This window comes from Malus sylvestris, chromosome 2 (genome assembly GCF_916048215.2).
Source record: "Malus sylvestris chromosome 2, drMalSylv7.2, whole genome shotgun sequence".
NCBI lineage: Eukaryota > Viridiplantae > Streptophyta > Magnoliopsida > Rosales > Rosaceae > Malus > Malus sylvestris.
The window spans coordinates 30,685,291-30,691,725 of NC_062261.1; the positions used below are offsets into that span (position 1 = coordinate 30,685,291).

General features: G+C 36.4%; 1 long non-coding RNA gene and 1 pseudogene across 1 annotated transcript; one reads left to right on the forward strand and one right to left on the reverse strand.

Moving 5' to 3' along the window:
• Positions 1-20: 20 nt before the first annotated feature.
• Positions 21-1,441, reverse strand: LOC126613038 (uncharacterized). Its single transcript, XR_007619590.1, has 4 exons — positions 1,323-1,441; positions 1,096-1,230; positions 383-598; positions 21-124 (listed from the first exon to the last, which is right to left on the reverse strand). It is a non-coding gene; the product is annotated as an uncharacterized LOC126613038 (long non-coding RNA).
• Positions 1,442-3,712: 2,271 nt separating this feature from the next.
• LOC126612508 (uncharacterized) lies at positions 3,713-6,208 on the forward strand (annotated as a pseudogene).
• The last annotated feature ends 227 nt before the right edge of the window (positions 6,209-6,435 follow it).

Consider the following 6,435-nt stretch of genomic DNA (forward strand, 5'->3'; position numbering starts at 1 on the left):
CTCTTGGCTGAGAACAACAACAAATCTTCATGCATAGCTTGTAGAGAAAGACATCAGGCATACAAAAGAACACGCAAGCATAAAATAAACGACGCAGGGAAAACCAAAAATACAATTGGATACGCTGTCAAAAGAACATAAATAAATGAAAATTACAAAACAAAGAAGTGATGAGAAACCAAAGTACCCATTTCATAATCTAATTGCTTTTTAGTTTGCTTGCCATTTTTAGTTCTTCAATTTAGAGAGAAACCATAATTCAGCACATGAATAAAGTGAAAACATAAAAGATATGTGGGATAAGCTAACAGCCATCCCTGAGTAATGCATTCACTTCTGAACCCCAAACACACCAAAACAAAAATTCACACACATGAACTACAGCTCTGCTATGTAACAAGAATTAAAAGCATCTCAAAACAAAATGGCAAACTATAAGAGCAATGTAAAAGTAAAATTGCAAGAAATCTAATACTTGGAGGGCAAGTACTAATCAGACGAAAATGAAAGATTGAACTACCTCGCGTGGAACTGTGCCTTGGTTTTTTCCCATGCTTACAGGAAGCTTTGCACTGAGCTCTTATAGCCCAAATTTTCTCTGAAGGGAAAAAAACACAATTTTGAAATAAGATTTTCATATTATACCTTAAAGAGAAGAATTAGACAACAAAAAAGAGAACAATGAGTACTTTTCATCATATATTGTTAGAGTATGTGGTCCTCTAGTCCAATGGTCCTGCAGCCATATTTACTTTATAACTCTTTCTTTTAGTCTAAAAACATCTTGGATCTCAAATTAATATGAATACGGATTCATACGCATGCATTGCATTACAATCACAATGCAACATCTCATTAGAAATCCCCACACAAAATTCTTTTATTGCTACTTTGATTTTAGTTTATATTTTTTCTGAAGCACGAGGGAGCTAATTTTTTTTTAAAAATTTTTTATTCCAATAATGTTATAGGGTTGAAAGGATATTATCAATTTAATTGATTGTATTTGATTGGTGGAACTTCTATATCTATATTTCAGGTTTTCAAATTCAGCACTGGGAGAGTCATTCATAAAATGTTTGACAGTGAGATTACCTCCATGGATTATGCTCACAATGGACAGCTCATTTTCCGCGGTGATGGGACAATATATTTCAGTCATTCGCCATTCAATCAATTCAAACCGAGGAACAAGCAACATCAAGAAGAGGATCTGCCATGTCAGGATCACTGTCGTCCAATTAATACAAAAAATCTAGATAAAAACGATCAATTTACATAAAAGCCTTTCATTTTCTCAGCAACCAAGCAAAAGAAAATACCTATCCGTTAAACACTCGATTTGGGAGTAAACGTTGCTGAAACTGGACTTCAATCCCCTCAACCGCAACAATCGAATCGAGGTGTGCAAGTCATTGAAAAACTCACCCAAGATTTCAAAATCTGCATAAAGAAATAAATAAGCACATAAATTAGCCAACCCTGTTATGATCCCACATCGGGTACACAAGAAATTGTGTAGTGGTACTTAAGTGCAAGGGGTCATCCCACCTATTGGACTAGTTTTTTGGATTGGGCTCTTCCCTTGGGCTTGAGTACCTAACATTGGTATCAGAGCCTAGGTTCCCGACGCTGCGAGACTTGGCGAGTGGTGCCGCCTCATGGTGCCGCCTTGGGAGTATGGGCTCCCAAGGGTCTTGGAGACGGGCAAGGTATGAAATGTCGATATTATCGCGATATTTCGCCGATAATATCGGTTTTTTGAGTTACCGATATTTTAATACTTATCCACTGAGTTTTCGTCAAAATATCGCAATATTATCGATAATATCAACAATATCGCGATATTACCGATAATATCGCGATATTTTGGAGATGTGCGAATCGGAGAAGAAGGCCGGAGCTTCTACAGCTCCTGCCGACTGTAAAAGAGCACCCTAGACTCCGATCTAGGTATCAAAATGAAATACAAGACGAGAGGAATGTTTTTATAACTTCCGTTTGCCGTGAAACGGTCGAAGGTGTTCGGAAAGTTCGTCGACACCCACGGCCTCGCCAGAGATGGGTGTGCCTATTCTCGAGCCGATTTCGTCCCAAAAACCTTGCAAAAACACGAGATAGAACTTAAATTTCACATCTAAGCTTCAATCTAGAATAGAATGAGGTAAACCCGAAGCTTACCTAACCGGAGAAATTCAAGAAACTCGCCAGAGGGTTCCTGCGTCGCCGAGTTGCAGAGACGAGAAAGAGATGGAGAAAGACGAGGTTGCTGATAACGATGGGTGTCTTCCTCAAGCAGGTGCGATGGTGTGCGTGTGTGTATGTGGGTCTCGGTGCAGAGAGAAAGGAGAGAGATGAGAGTTTCAAGAAAGAGACGGCGCCAACGAGAGCTATTTGTTTTTTTTTATCTTAAAAAGAGAGAGGTCTAAGAGAAATGGGAAGAGAGGGTCGAGTGAAATGAAAGGAGGTCCTTGAATTATTGAGAGATATCTCTGAGAGAGGCCTAGGATTTCTAAAAGGTAATTAGAAATGGGAAAAATGGGGCACATCTTAGCCTTTATTTTGGAATCCTAAGAAGTTCACCACATGGATGCATGACATGTGTGCATGCCATGTCTGTTGAATGGGAAAAGTCTGACATGGAAAGACAAAGAGTCGTTTGGTCCTCTGGGCTCGAGGCAAGATAGAAAGTGCTAGGGTTTTTTTTTCTGAAATGAACATAAGCTGCTAAATTCGCATATATTATAGTTGTTGCTAAAGATTGACACTAGTGCGGACTTGGACGTGTTGGTCAACATGTCCTCACAATCCCCAAGTTCTCCGGTTCGAACCCTTACGCCCATCAAATTTTTCTTTCTTTTCGATGCGCTTTTTCCATGGCTCTAGGTCTTGATTTCGAATCCAGGTGAGCCCTTTCCTTTTTCTTTTTTTTTTCTTTTTGTTTTATTATTTGTTTATTTTAATTTATTTGTTTCTTTTATGTTTTTCCTTTCTTTTAGTTTCTTTGTCTTAGGCGTTCGTGTTTATTAAAGTAGGATGTAAAATCAATTATCTTAAAATTATGTGTTTTTAAATTTTGGACTTGTTTGTTGGATACTTTTTTTGCATTTTATCATTATTTTATTATGAAAATATGCTAAAATATGCTAAAATATCACTTATGTTTTTGTGAAAATATGCTAAAATATTTATATATATGGTTTTGTTTTGAATTCTTTTTGTACTAATTCATTATATATAAATGATTATGGTGTGTTTAAACTTCTTTAATTAATTACTACATATTTTCTATACTCACAATGTTTGCTAGCTCGCTATATAATCAACTTAAATCAGTAAAATCCATCATGCAATGCATTTGCTTCCAATTTTTTGTGATAAACTAATAGATAATTGATTAAATAAACATCCTGCAAAGTTTCAATAAAAATTTCCAAGTTTTTCTTACAATTTCTGTGGTTTCCATATTATTTTTATCAATATCGATAATATCCCGATATTTCCATCGATATTTCCGTGTTTTTGGACTACCGATATTTCCGATATCATCGATATTTTATACCTTGGCGACGGGGGACTTGCCGACTGGTGCCGCCATGGACGTTGGGTCTTTCGAAAGGTGGTGTAATGTTATGATCCCACATCGGCTACACAAGAAATTGTGTAGTGGTACTTAAGTGCGAGGGGTCCTCCCACCTATTGGACTAGTCTTTTGAGTTGGGCTCTTCCCTTAGGCTTGAGTACCTAACAAACCCATAAATCAAAGAAATCAAAATCCACCCAGAATCAAAGAAATCAAAATCCATCCAAAACCAAAGAAATCAAAATCACACACAGATATACAAGGTGTACAGTACTGACATGCCTTAAATGATATTATTCACAAGATTTATAAAGCTCATGTTGTAATACTTGTGCAGAATCTATCATTCACGGCGTCACTTTTGTGCAAGTCGTAAATAAAATTATTCACGATTTAAACATTGTGTGTCGTATTTGACAATTTATACTACGCACTTTCTTTTTCTTTTAAAGCTTTGCGTTATGTCGTAAAGTTGACTTTCTATATATTTGGGTTGTACCTTTTATGGCGCAAATAACACGTCGTAAATAATGGCTTTGAGCACAGAAGTTTTGTGGTAAAGAAGCCCGCGCACTAATTCATTCTCGCGCCTTCTCTTTTTTATTTAGCCGCTTCTTTTTTGGTTTTTTTTTTTTTTTAAATTCCCCTCAAATCTTAAAAGGGTTTGTATTTTCTTTGGTAAACTTGAAAGAGAAACATTGCAATTGCATTTTCATTTACCCAATATTAATTGTCGAGAGCCCACCCCCTTCCCTTCTCTCTGACATCGTAACTCTCTCCTCTCCATCGATCTCGCTCCATCTGCTCGCCGTCGCTCTATATGCTCGTCATCGCCGTCGATTCGTCTGCTCGTCGTCACCGTCGCCCATCTGCTTTCCGTCACCGTCGAAGTGCCCCGCCATTCAAGATCTGAAATCCCCAATACAGGGTGCTTTGCGGCATTTCGTTCTCCAAAACTTTAGGTATGCTCTCAATCTGTATCAACCCTATCCTGTCACCTCTACTTCAAGGTGAACAATTTATAGTTTATAAATTTTACTTGTGTTAATATATATTTTTTGGTAAATGTTATGGATATTTTATCAAATCAGAGAGTAAATTCGTATTAAGTGAAGATTGGCAAAGAACATATTGTTTTGAAAGGTTGAATAATGTTTGCAGATCACATAAATCAGTAGTTGTCAAGTCCATAAGAGAAGCAAGAAATCGGAAAGCAAGGCTTCGACTAAAACCAAATAATGTCAAATTAATTCAAGATTGGAAGACTTTCCTTGCAAAGTGTAAGCTCATTTTCATTTTCTTTCATTTCTAAGATTAGTTATCTTCTTTTGAGTTCAAAATTGGGTCAGAGAAATCAAACTGATAGTAGTTAAAAGTCTATTTCAACACCAAGCCTTGTCTACACAAGAATTTGGTGTTAGTTAAACATGTGTATGATTCTATCTTGATTGCATGTTAATTTAGTTTGAAGATAGATTTGGTACATGCTAGCTAATTGATACGTGATATGAATCTTTGGTTTCCTTTTGATAGGACAAAAGTGAAACATTCAGAGAGATGAAGTCTAAGCAACTCCGCACACATGTAGTCGCAAGGGATATGGTAGGTTGGCCGAGGATTTGGTAATTACATTTCATTCTAGTGCCTTCTTTTCTACAGGACAAGAACAATTTACTAATTTTATTCTGTGTTCTACTGTGTGTTTACTACATATATGTTTCTATTTTGTAGAAAAGAAAAAGTGTAGACCCTTCTCTAGTTTCTAGAGGTGATGTTTGGATTGCAGCACGTACTAAAAAGGGTGGTGGACCATCCAATTTGCTTGCTGCAGAGACTATTGTAAGTAATTTTTAACCATTTATTTCTTCTTGTTTGTTGATATGCAATGACTGATGAGGTCTTAACTTTGATGTGCAACGTTAGGAAAAAATTAAGCAAAATGGAAATGGATCATCATATGGTTTTCGAGGTGACGTTCTTTCCAAAGTTTTTGGTGCTGAGCGACATGGTCGTGCAAGAGGAGTTGCAGGTGGTGTTCCTTCTACAAAGCTTGGAATATTTTCACAACAAAAATTGCGTAATCACCAAATGGATGAAAAGGTGCACAATTTAACTAATCAGATGCACTGACAGAATTGGTGCATCTTTTTATGAAAAATCATGTTAGTGATTTAATAACATTGGGATCATTTTGAATAGTTGTGAAATCAGTTTTAGTGACACATCAAATCACAGGGTAATGATCTACCAAGTGAGGCATCTCCTGACACACAGGTTGCAGCTCCTGAGGCACATGTTGATACTGTCGCAAGAACTGAAACTCGTCTTTCCCAATGCGCAACAAATGAATTGTGGTGGCAAGGTTGATACACTTTTTCAATGAACCTTCTAACTATTAATGCTCATTGACTCTGTTAAAAGCTCTGCCATTTTCAATCTAACTAGACACTAGAAATGATCATTGACTCTGTTAAAAGTTATGATGCTTTGGTCCTCCATAGTTGCGCATCTACTGATGTCTATTTTTATAACTTATTTATAAGACACCTTCCTTTTGGTCCACCAACTTATTTATAACTGCTAAATGGCACGCAGTGTGATAATTTTCAAATATTTTGATATTAAGACAGATGTAGGACAACATAGAAATTCTTAGGGCCTTCAGCAACAAAATTATGAAAAAGTGAGTGAGATACAATTAAAAAAATGAAAGAGAAGGATCATGATTCATGATCTAAAGGTTTTAATAGGGTAGAAAGGATTTAGTTTCATTGTTAAAATCGATTGTGAGTCTATTGTTATTGTATTGTCAATTTGTTTATTTACTTGAACTTCCTAGTATCAATTTGGTT